This window comes from Littorina saxatilis, linkage group LG9, assembly GCF_037325665.1.
Source record: "Littorina saxatilis isolate snail1 linkage group LG9, US_GU_Lsax_2.0, whole genome shotgun sequence".
NCBI lineage: Eukaryota > Metazoa > Mollusca > Gastropoda > Littorinimorpha > Littorinidae > Littorina > Littorina saxatilis.
The window spans coordinates 4,545,090-4,557,593 of NC_090253.1; the positions used below are offsets into that span (position 1 = coordinate 4,545,090).

At 46.3% G+C, this 12,504-nt stretch overlaps 1 protein-coding gene across 2 annotated transcripts in view; it reads right to left on the minus strand.

The window, feature by feature from the left end:
* The window catches only part of LOC138975101 (carbohydrate sulfotransferase 11-like), a 55,150-nt gene extending 43,308 nt beyond the window's left edge, over positions 1–11,842 (minus strand). Inside the window, exon 1 of one of the 2 annotated variants that reach the window (XM_070347750.1) lies at positions 11,425–11,842. The gene's annotated coding sequence lies outside the window, so the exon portion shown is untranslated. Of the gene's footprint in view, positions 1–7,449; positions 7,588–11,424 lie in introns of those variants that run through there. The other variant, XM_070347751.1, reaches the window with a different exon arrangement.
* Positions 11,843–12,504: the final 662 nt, after the last annotated feature.

Sequence of the window (12,504 nt, forward strand, 5' to 3'; positions counted from 1 at the left end):
TTCAGTGTGGGTATGTGACCAAGTGGAGGGATGGTCTTATCCCGTGTAACACCCAGACTGTTCAGTGTGGGTATGTGACCAAGTGGAGGGATGGTCTTATCCCATGTAACACCCAGGCTGTTCAGTGTTGGTATGTGACCAAGTGGAGGGATGGTCTTATCCCATGTAACACCCAGGCTGTTCAGTGTTGGTATGTGACCAAGTGGATGGATGGTCTTATCCCGTGTAACACCCAGGCTGTTGAGTGTTGGTATGTGACCAAGTGGATGGATGGTCTTATCCCGTGTAACACCCAGGCTGTTCAGTGTTGGTATGTGACCAAGTGGATGGATGGTCTTATCCCGTGTAACACCCAGGCTGTTCAGTGTTGGTATGTGACCAAGTGGAGGGATGGTCTTATCCCGTGTAACACCCAGGCTGTTCAGTGTTGGTATGTGACCAAGTGGAGGGATGGTCTTATCCCGTGTAACACCCAGGCTGTTCAGTGTTGGTATGTGACCAAGTGGAGGGATGGTCTTATCCCGTGTAACACCCAGGCTGTTCAGTGTTGGTATGTGACCAAGTGGAGGGACGGTCTTATCCCGTGTAACACCCAGGCTGTTCAGTGTTGGTATGTGACCAAGTGGAGGGATGGTCTTATCCCGTGTAACACCCAGGCTGTTGAGTGTTGGTATGTGACCAAGTGGATGGATGGTCTTATCCCATGTAACACCCAGGCTGTTCAGTGTTGGTATGTGACCAAGTGGAGGGATGGTCTTATCCCGTGTAACACCCAGGCTGTTCAGTGTTGGTATGTGACCAAGTGGAGGGATGGTCTTATCTCATGTAACACCCAGGCTGTTCAGTGTTGGTATGTGACCAAGTGGATGGATGGTCTTATCCCGTGTAACACCCAGGCTGTTCAGTGTTGGTATGTGACCAAGTGGAGGGATGGTCTTATCCCATGTAACACCCAGGCTGTTCAGTGTTGGTATGTGACCAAGTGGATGGATGGTCTTATCCCATGTAACACCCAGGCTGTTCAGTGTTGGTATGTGACCAAGTGGAGGGATGGTCTTATCCCGTGTAACACCCAGGTTGTTCAGTGTTGGTATGTGACCAAGTGGATGGATGGTCTTATCCCGTGTAACACCCAGGCTGTTCAGTGTTGGTATGTGACCAAGTGGAGGGATGGTCTTATCCCATGTAACACCCAGGCTGTTCAGTGTTGGTATGTGACCAAGTGGAGGGATGGTCTTATCCCGTGTAACACCCAGGCTGTTCAGTGTTGGTATGTGACCAAGTGGAGGGATGGTCTTATCCCATGTAACACCCAGGCTGTTCAGTGTTGGTATGTGACCAAGTGTAGGGATGGTCTTATCCCCTGTAACACCCAGGCTGTTCAGTGTTGGTATGTGACCAAGTGGAGGGATGGTATTATCCCGTGTAACACCCAGGCTGTTTATTTTTGGTATGTGACCAAGTGGAGGGATGGTCTTATCCCATGTAACACCCAGGCTGTTCAGTGTTGGTATGTGACCAAGTGGATGGATGGTCTTATCCCGTGTAACACCCAGGCTGTTCAGTGTTGGTATGTGACCAAGTGGATGGATGGTCTTATCCCGTGTAACACCCAGGCTGTTCAGTGTTGGTATGTGACCAAGTGGATGGATGGTCTTATCCCGTGTAACACCCAGGCTGTTCAGTGTTGGTATGTGACCAAGTGGATGGATGGTCTTATCCCGTGTAACACCCAGGCTGTTCAGTGTTGGTATGTGACCAAGTGGATGGATGGTCTTATCCCGTGTAACACCCAGGCTGTTCAGTGTTGGTATGTGACCAAGTGGAGGGATGGTCTTATCCCATGTAACACCCAGGCTGTTCAGTGTTGGTATGTGACCAAGTGGATGGATGGTCTTATCCCATGTAACACCCAGGCTGTTCAGTGTTGGTATGTGACCAAGTGGAGGGATGGTCTTATCCCGTGTAACACCCAGGCTGTTCAGTGTTGGTATGTGACCAAGTGGATGGATGGTCTTATCCCGTGTAACACCCAGGCTGTTCAGTGTTGGTATGTGACCAAGTGGAGGGATGGTCTTATCCCATGTAACACCCAGGCTGTTCAGTGTTGGTATGTGACCAAGTGGAGGGATGGTCTTATCCCGTGTAACACCCAGGCTGTTCAGTGTTGGTATGTGACCAAGTGGAGGGATGGTCTTATCCCATGTAACACCCAGGCTGTTCAGTGTTGGTATGTGACCAAGTGGAGGGATGGTCTTATCCCGTGTAACACCCAGGCTGTTCAGTGTTGGTATGTGACCAAGTGGAGGGATGGTATTATCCCGTGTAACACCCAGGCTGTTCAGTGTTGGTATGTGACCAAGTGGAGGGATGGTCTTATCCCATGTAACACCCAGGCTGTTCAGTGTTGGTATGTGACCAAGTGGATGGATGGTCTTATCCCGTGTAACACCCAGGCTGTTCAGTGTTGGTATGTGACCAAGTGGATGGATGGTCTTATCCCGTGTAACACCCAGGCTGTTCAGTGTTGGTATGTGACCAAGTGGATGGATGGTCTTATCCCGTGTAACACCCAGGCTGTTCAGTGTTGGTATGTGACCAAGTGGATGGATGGTCTTATCCCGTGTAACACCCAGGCTGTTCAGTGTTGGTATGTGACCAAGTGGAGGGATGGTCTTATCCCGTGTAACACCCAGGCTGTTCAGTGTTGGTATGTGACCAAGTGGAGGGATGGTCTTATCCCGTGTAACACCCAGGCTGTTCAGTGTTGGTATGTGACCAAGTGGAGGGATGGTCTTATCCCGTGTAACACCCAGGCTGTTCAGTGTTGGTATGTGACCAAGTGGAGGGATGGTCTTATCCCGTGTAACACCCAGGCTGTTCAGTGTTGGTATGTGACCAAGTGGAGGGATGGTCTTATCCCGTGTAACACCCAGGCTGTTCAGTGTTGGTATGTGACCAAGTGGAGGGATGGTCTTATCCCGTGTAACACCCAGGCTGTTCAGTGTTGGTATGTGACCAAGTGGAGGGATGGTCTTATCCCGTGTAACACCCAGGCTGTTCAGTGTTGGTATGTGACCAAGTGGAGGGATGGTCTTATCCCGTGTAACACCCAGGCTGTTCAGTGTTGGTATGTGACCAAGTGGAGGGATGGTCTTATCCCGTGTAACACCCAGGCTGTTCAGTGTTGGTATGTGACCAAGTGGAGGGATGGTCTTATCCCGTGTAACACCCAGGCTGTTCAGTGTTGGTATGTGACCAAGTGGAGGGATGGTCTTATCCCGTGTAACACCCAGGCTGTTCAGTGTTGGTATGTGACCAAGTGGAGGGATGGTCTTATCCCGTGTAACACCCAGGCTGTTGAGTGTTGGTATGTGACCAAGTGGAGGGATGGTCTTATCCCGTGTAACACCCAGGCTGTTCAGTGTTGGTATGTGACCAAGTGGAGGGATGGTCTTATCCCGTGTAACACCCAGGCTGTTCAGTGTTGGTATGTGACCAAGTGGAGGGATGGTCTTATCCCGTGTAACACCCAGGCTGTTCAGTGTTGGTATGTGACCAAGTGGAGGGATGGTCTTATCCCATGTAACACCCAGGCTGTTCAGTGTTGGTATGTGACCAAGTGGAGGGATGGTCTTATCCCGTGTAACACCCAGGCTGTTCAGTGTTGGTATGTGACCAAGTGGAGGGATGGTCTTATCCCGTGTAACACCCAGGCTGTTCAGTGTTGGTATGTGACCAAGTGGAGGGATGGTCTTATCCCGTGTAACACCCAGGCTGTTCAGTGTTGGTATGTGACCAAGTGGAGGGATGGTCTTATCCCGTGTAACACCCAGGCTGTTCAGTGTTGGTATGTGACCAAGTGGAGGGATGGTCTTATCCCGTGTAACACCCAGGCTGTTCAGTGTTGGTATGTGACCAAGTGGAGGGATGGTCTTATCCCGTGTAACACCCAGGCTGTTCAGTGTTGGTATGTGACCAAGTGGAGGGATGGTCTTATCCCGTGTAACACCCAGGCTGTTGAGTGTTGGTATGTGACCAAGTGGAGGGATGGTCTTATCCCGTGTAACACCCAGGCTGTTCAGTGTTGGTATGTGACCAAGTGGAGGGATGGTCTTATCCCGTGTAACACCCAGGCTGTTCAGTGTTGGTATGTGACCAAGTGGAGGGATGGTCTTATCCCGTGTAACACCCAGGCTGTTGAGTGTTGGTATGTGACCAAGTGGAGGGATGGTCTTATCCCGTGTAACACCCAGGCTGTTCAGTGTTGGTATGTGACCAAGTGGAGGGATGGTCTTATCCCGTGTAACACCCAGGCTGTTCAGTGTTGGTATGTGACCAAGTGGAGGGATGGTCTTATCCCGTGTAACACCCAGACTGTTCAGTGTGGGTATGTGACCAAGTGGAGGGATGGTCTTATCCCGTGTAACACCCAGACTGTTCAGTGTGGGTATGTGACCAAGTGGAGGGATGGTCTTATCCCATGTAACACCCAGGCTGTTCAGTGATGGTATGTGACCAAGTGGAGGGATGGTCTTATCCCATGTAACACCCAGGCTGTTCAGTGATGGTATGTGACCAAGTGGAGGGATGGTCTTATCCCGTGTAACACCCAGGCTGTTGAGTGTTGGTATGTGACCAAGTGGATGGATGGTCTTATCCCGTGTAACACCCAGGCTGTTCAGTGTTGGTATGTGACCAAGTGGATGGATGGTCTTATCCCGTGTAACACCCAGGCTGTTCAGTGTTGGTATGTGACCAAGTGGAGGGATGGTCTTATCCCGTGTAACACCCAGGCTGTTCAGTGTTGGTATGTGACCAAGTGGAGGGATGGTCTTATCCCGTGTAACACCCAGGCTGTTCAGTGTTGGTATGTGACCAAGTGGAGGGATGGTCTTATCCCGTGTAACACCCAGGCTGTTCAGTGTTGGTATGTGACCAAGTGGAGGGACGGTCTTATCCCGTGTAACACCCAGGCTGTTCAGTGTTGGTATGTGACCAAGTGGAGGGATGGTCTTATCCCGTGTAACACCCAGGCTGTTCAGTGTTGGTATGTGACCAAGTGGAGGGATGGTCTTATCCCGTGTAACACCCAGGCTGTTCAGTGTTGGTATGTGACCAAGTGGAGGGATGGTCTTATCCCGTGTAACACCCAGGCTGTTGAGTGTTGGTATGTGACCAAGTGGAGGGATGGTCTTATCCCGTGTAACACCCAGGCTGTTCAGTGTTGGTATGTGACCAAGTGGAGGGATGGTCTTATCCCGTGTAACACCCAGGCTGTTCAGTGTTGGTATGTGACCAAGTGGAGGGATGGTCTTATCCCGTGTAACACCCAGGCTGTTCAGTGTTGGTATGTGACCAAGTGGAGGGATGGTCTTATCCCGTGTAACACCCAGGCTGTTCAGTGTTGGTATGTGACCAAGTGGAGGGATGGTCTTATCCCGTGTAACACCCAGGCTGTTCAGTGTTGGTATGTGACCAAGTGGAGGGATGGTCTTATCCCGTGTAACACCCAGACTGTTCAGTGTGGGTATGTGACCAAGTGGAGGGATGGTCTTATCCCGTGTAACACCCAGACTGTTCAGTGTGGGTATGTGACCAAGTGGAGGGATGGTCTTATCCCATGTAACACCCAGGCTGTTCAGTGTTGGTATGTGACCAAGTGGAGGGATGGTCTTATCCCATGTAACACCCAGGCTGTTCAGTGTTGGTATGTGACCAAGTGGATGGATGGTCTTATCCCGTGTAACACCCAGGCTGTTGAGTGTTGGTATGTGACCAAGTGGATGGATGGTCTTATCCCGTGTAACACCCAGGCTGTTCAGTGTTGGTATGTGACCAAGTGGATGGATGGTCTTATCCCGTGTAACACCCAGGCTGTTCAGTGTTGGTATGTGACCAAGTGGAGGGATGGTCTTATCCCGTGTAACACCCAGGCTGTTCAGTGTTGGTATGTGACCAAGTGGAGGGATGGTCTTATCCCGTGTAACACCCAGGCTGTTCAGTGTTGGTATGTGACCAAGTGGAGGGATGGTCTTATCCCGTGTAACACCCAGGCTGTTCAGTGTTGGTATGTGACCAAGTGGAGGGATGGTCTTATCCCGTGTAACACCCAGGCTGTTGAGTGTTGGTATGTGACCAAGTGGAGGGATGGTCTTATCCCGTGTAACACCCAGGCTGTTCAGTGTTGGTATGTGACCAAGTGGAGGGATGGTCTTATCCCGTGTAACACCCAGGCTGTTGAGTGTTGGTATGTGACCAAGTGGAGGGATGGTCTTATCCCGTGTAACACCCAGGCTGTTCAGTGTTGGTATGTGACCAAGTGGAGGGATGGTATTATCCCGTGTAACACCCAGGCTGTTGAGTGTTGGTATGTGACCAAGTGGAGGGATGGTCTTATCCCGTGTAACACCCAGGCTGTTCAGTGTTGGTATGTGACCAAGTGGAGGGATGGTCTTATCCCGTGTAAAAGCCTGGCCAGAACGGAGACGGTGAGCCAAACATTTTTCGCGTGAAGGAGAGTGCCTTTAAGATTCACCAGTTTAAAGATACCTGAATTCCTTTCCGCGTAAACCAGCCTAGCTAGTCACTCTTTGCGTGTACACTTGTTGAGAGTGTCCTTTCATTTCAAACAAAATTAAAGTGAAAAGCGATGACTTCGACGGAAACAAAATCCGACTCATTTTTATTTTATTTTAAAATGAATTGTTAGAATGTAGGCCTATATCAAACGTGTGTGGTCAATTATGTATAGGTTACATGCCGAGTTTCAGTGAATATCAAAAATAATGGTCGAAGTTAGCAGATCATGAAAAATGCAAGCTTCAGCGATCTTTTTCATCACAGTGAACTGAGACCATATTATTTGTAATATTCACTGAGACGAGGTGTGTAACCAATTTATTCCTCCTTTCTTCAGATTTTCAACGAAGAAGGTGTTTTTGTGCCACAGTTAGATCAAGTCCTGATCACACTGCCAGTCAATTAAGTATAGGTTACATGCCGAGTCGTTGGCCTAGTGGTAAGGCGTCCGCCCCGTGACCGGGAGGTCGTGGGTTCGAACCCCGGCCGGGTTATACAATCTAGTGGCTGCTCCGCCTGGCGTCTGGCATTATGGGGTTAGTGTTAGGACTGCCGGTTGGTCCGGTGTCAGAATAATGTGACTGGTTAGACTTCTGTCTTGTGTGTGGCGCACGTTATATTTGTCAAAGCAGCACCGCCCTGATATGGCCCCTCGTGGTCGGCTGGGCGTTAAGCAAACAAACAAACATGCCGAGTCTCAGTGAATATCAAAAATAATGGTCTAAGTTAGCAGATCATGAAAAATGTGAGCTTTAACGATCAGAATTGTCCTGCTTTTTGGAGGTCGTCAAAGGGGTTTTCCACTGTAAACCGCATTATGGTTTAAACGAACAACTGCTAGCGGATCACAATTGAAGCTGTACTTACCAGCAAAGCTGCACAAACCTGTCATCAACGGTGAAGGCAAAAGAAAAGGCGCTAGTTAGTTTCTGGCCGGAAGCCACTGACTGGGCCGCGGTCGATTCCATGTAAATGCTTCCTGCTATTTGTGTAGCGTTCAGCCCGTGTGTGTGTGTGTGTGTGTGTGTGTGTAGACCACAGAGATATAGAATATTCTATATCTCTGTGGTGTCGACGCACGTTTCGTAGAACTGCAAGCGCTCGCACGGTCAAACCGCTATATTTAGTTGTTGCTGTTGTTAGTGGTGGTGTTTATTTTTATTTTTCAAGTAGTAATAGTCGTAGTGGTAGTAGTAGTAGTGGCAGTGGTAGTAGTAGTACTAGTAGTAGTCATAGTAGTAGTAGAAGTAGAAGCAGTAGCAGTAGTAGTAGTAGTAGTACCAGTAACAGTAATTGTGAGAGAAAAAAATAACGATACGAATAAGTGTTTATATTGCGCGAACCAGGGAATGTCGGTTTACAAGATGGCTAACACAAAAAGCCTAGCCAGATCTGTGTCGATTTACACAATGGTTTACATCAAAAGCCGAGACAGAATTGTGTCGGTTTACACAATGGTTTACATCAAAAGCCGAGACAGAATTGTGTCGGTTTACACAATGGTTTACATCAAAAGCCGAGACAGAATTGTGTCGGTTTACACAATGGTTTACATCAAAAGCCGAGACAGAATTGTGTCGGTTTACACAATGGTTTACATCAAAAGCCGAGACAGAATTGTGACGGTTTACACTTTGGTTTACATCAAAAGCCGAGACAGAATTGTGACGGTTTACACTTTGGTTTACATCAAAAGCCGAGACAGAATTGTGTCGGTTTACACAATGGTTTACATCAAAAGCCGAGACAGAATTGTGACGGTTTACACAATGGTTTACATCAAAAGCCGAGGCAGAATTGTGACGGTTTATATGACGGCTTACAAACACCAAAACCTAGGGTTACCATTTTCACGTGAAAATGAGTAATTAACAGTGTTAATTACTCATTTTCATTTTTGCCTCGTTTTCGGTCACAGTAGTCGGACTTTAAGAGTCCGCACTGAGAGGCTTCAACGTCCGGCAAACATCACTCTCACACTATTTCTGAAATATCTTTAAAAAGAAGGCCTTATCGAGCAAGTTATCCAACGGGAAGATGCATGTCACAGTTTTCTGCAATAGCGCTTTCCTTAACGTTGTTTTGGGTATCTTAGAAATGAATAACCGAATAACTTTCGAATCGAAGCTGTTCGTAGCAGCTGTGGTCTCACACTTTCAATCAATCAATCAATATGAGGCTTATATCGCGCGTATTCCGTGGGATTATTTTTTATTTTTTAAATTTTTTTTATGCAATGTATATTGCGCACATATTCAAGGCGCAGGGATTTATTTATGCAGCTGTGTGAGATGGAATTTTTTTACACAATACATCACGCATTCACATCGGCCAGCAGATCGCAGCCATTTCGGCGCATATCCTACTTTTCACGGCCTATTATTCCAAGTCACACGGGTATTTTGGTGGACATTTTTATCTATACCTATACAATTTTGCCAGGAAAGACCCTTTTGTCAATCGTGGGATCTTTAACGTGCACACCCCAATGTAGTGTACACGAAGGGACCTCGGTTTTTCGTCTCATCCGAAAGACTAGCACTTGAACCCACCACCTAGGTTAGGAAAAGGGGGAGAAAATTGCTAACGCCCTGACCCAGGGTCGAACTCGCAACCTCTCGCTTCCGAGCGCAAGTGCGTTACCACTCGGCCACCAAGTCCTCATAGATATCTTTCAATATAGGCCCCTAATTCCTTATTCGACAAGTTGTCGGGCAGACAGCCGTACATCATATTTGTTTCCACTACCACACTCATAAATTTGCTTTGGAGTGTATAAGTGAAGGACAATCGATCCGAAAATGTTCGAACCGAGAGAGGAAAAATGGTGGCCGGCCGGACATGTGCTAAAGGTCCGACCACTAGCAGACGGATCTCTTCGGTCGAGACTCACACACTTTCACAAATATTTTTCGATAGAATTCGTTATTCAACAAGTTGTCGGACAGACAGTTGTATGTCACGGTTATCTACACATGCGCTCAGCTCTTATTGTTAATTTGCATCGGATTAAAAAACTATGCCGGGACCAGAACAGTTTCGAATCAAAGGATGTTTCGCTCTAGCCGGTGTAACAGTCGCGCATGCGCATTGAGCCCCCACAGTCACGAGGCACATGAAAATGAGTAATTAACGCGTGAAAATTACTAATGTTTAGTTTTGTCGCTATAGTAAGCCGTCAGGAAGCGAGCCAAAACTGAAAATTAGACATTAACACTTGAAAATTAGTTATTAACACGTGAAAATTAGTAATCAACACGTGAAAATTAGTACTTTTCACGTCATAATTGTAATTTTCTCGTGAAAATTAGTAACTTTCACGGGTTATTTACTAATTTTTAGTTTTGGCGCTAGCGGTAAGCCGTCATAGGTTTACACAATGATTTAGATCAAAAGCCTGGCCAGAATTGTATCAGTTCACAAAATGGTTTACACGAACAACCAGGATAGATCTGTGTCAGTTGACAGGAAGGTTTACCCGGAAATGAAAAGTGTCTACAAGCACAACGCATCTCTTCAATGCGTCATATTCTGCGCATCAAAAATCGGACAGCCTACCTTTTGGATTCAAAGTTTCGCGAAGGCTCGGTTGGCCAAACAGTAATTCCGTTGGCAGCTGGGTTTGCCACTTTCAACCAGTAACCCAATCTTATTATCACGTGCGTGACGCCACACCTACATTATTACTCCTACACACAAAATGCAACGAAAGCTGTACCATGCAAGTTATGCGTGTCGTAGCGTTGTGTTTTCCAACTACATAACTTTAAATTAATCTATTTCCGCCATGTTTACATTCAGAGACACCAAAATTACATGGTGCACTAAGCATAAGCTAGTCCAGGTCTCTATTACTAAGTGTGTGCTTGCGTGCATAATTATTACCATATCAATAAAACAGCTTTGAGTGCAAGGTTTTGGTTTCTGACAGCTACATTTGTCCAAACATATCATATCTATATGTTTTTTGGAATCAGGAACCGACAAGGAATAAGACAAAATTGTTTTTAAATCGATTTCGGAAATTTAATTTTGATCATAATTTTTATATTTTTAATTTTCAGAGCTTGTTTTTAATCCAAATATAACATATTTATATGTTTTTGAAATCAGAAAATGACGAAGAATAAGATGAAATTGTTTTTGGATCGTTTAATAAAAAATAATTTTAATTACAAGTTTCCGATTTTTAATGACCAAACTCACTCATTAGTTTTTAAGCCACCAAGCTGAAATGCAATACCAAACCCCGGCCTTTGTCGAATATTGCTTTGCCAAAATTTCAATCAATTTGATTTAAAAAAATGAGGGTGTGACAGTGCCGCCTCAACTTTTAAAAAAGCCGGATATGACGTCATCAAAGGTATTAATCGAAAAAATGAAAAAAACGTCCGGGGATATCATTCCCAGGAACTCTCATGTCAAATTTCATAAAGATCGGTCCAGTAGTTTAGTCTGAATCGCTCTACATACACACACGCACAGACAGACAGACAGACAGACACACACACACACACACACACACACACACACACACACACACACACACACACACACATACACCACGACCCTCGTCTCGATTACCCCTCTATGTTAAAACATTTAGTCAAAACTTGACTAAATGTAATGACAAAGTAAGCATCATACAAATCGAAAGCGAAACATGCAAGGCAGCGAGACAGAGAGACAGCGAGACAGAGAGAGAGAGAGAGAGAGAGGGGGGGGGGGGGGGGGGTGGGGACAGCGAGACAGAGAGACAGAGCGAGAAATGTAGTGCATGACGAACATAAACACACATTTCAAGTCCGTAGTACTGGCACTATACACTTTGGTCTTGCTTACCGTTCTTTTGTGCGAGTCCAAGACAAGATCACAGGTGGATGCCCCGCCGGGCTTCTTCACATTTACATCAAAAACATACACCATTAACACCAGAACCTCGGTAATCGATGAACACAAATTTTCCTCGAGTTCGCAGTGGAAAACGAACCTCGGTATTCGAAGAACACAAGTTTTTCTCGAGTTTACAGTGAAAAATACACCTCGGTGCTCGAAGAACACAAATTTTCCTCGAGTTCGCAGTGAAAAACGAACCTCGGTGATCAAAGAACTCAACTTGTCCTCGAGTTTACAGTGAAAAGCAAACCCCGCGCAACAACACGACTGCTTCTGCGGGCAAACAGACGACAGGCAGACGAGCGATCACGAACCGCAAAGCCAGCAAAATCACTCGCTTCGTTGTCAGCGCCGCTTATTCATATTGGCAAAGCTGTAACTTGCAATCGTCTGCCTCCTCCCCGTCCATTCATCGGTTCTTCTCACTTTTTTTTTTTTACCCATCGGACGCAGAGTTGTCCATAACCGTGTTGTTCAGTCTACGCGGACTTCTTTTTCCTTTCCATTTTTACATTTAGTCAAGTTTTGACTAAATGGTTTAACATAGAGGGGGAATCGAGACGAGGGTCGTGGTGTATGTGTGTGTGTGTGTGTGTGTGTGTGTGTGTGTGTGTGTGTGTGTGTATGTGTGTCTGTCTGTGCGTGTGTGTGTGTAGAGCGATTCAGACCAAACTACTGGACCGATCTTTATGAAATTTGACATGAGAGTTCCTGGGAATGATATCCCCGGACGTTTTTTTAAAATTATTTTCGATAAATACCTTTGATGACGTCATATCCGGCTTTTTGTAAAAGTTGAGGCGGCACTAACACACCCTCATTTTTCAATCAAATTGATTGAAACTTTTGTAAAGCAATCTTCGACAAAGGCCGGACTTCGGTATTGCATTTCAGCTTGGTGGCTAAAAAATTAATTAATGACTTCGGTCATTAAAAATCTGAACATTGTAATCATTTTTTTTATTTATATAAAACGATCCAAATGTAGTTCATCTTATTCTACATCATTTCCTGATTCCAAAAACA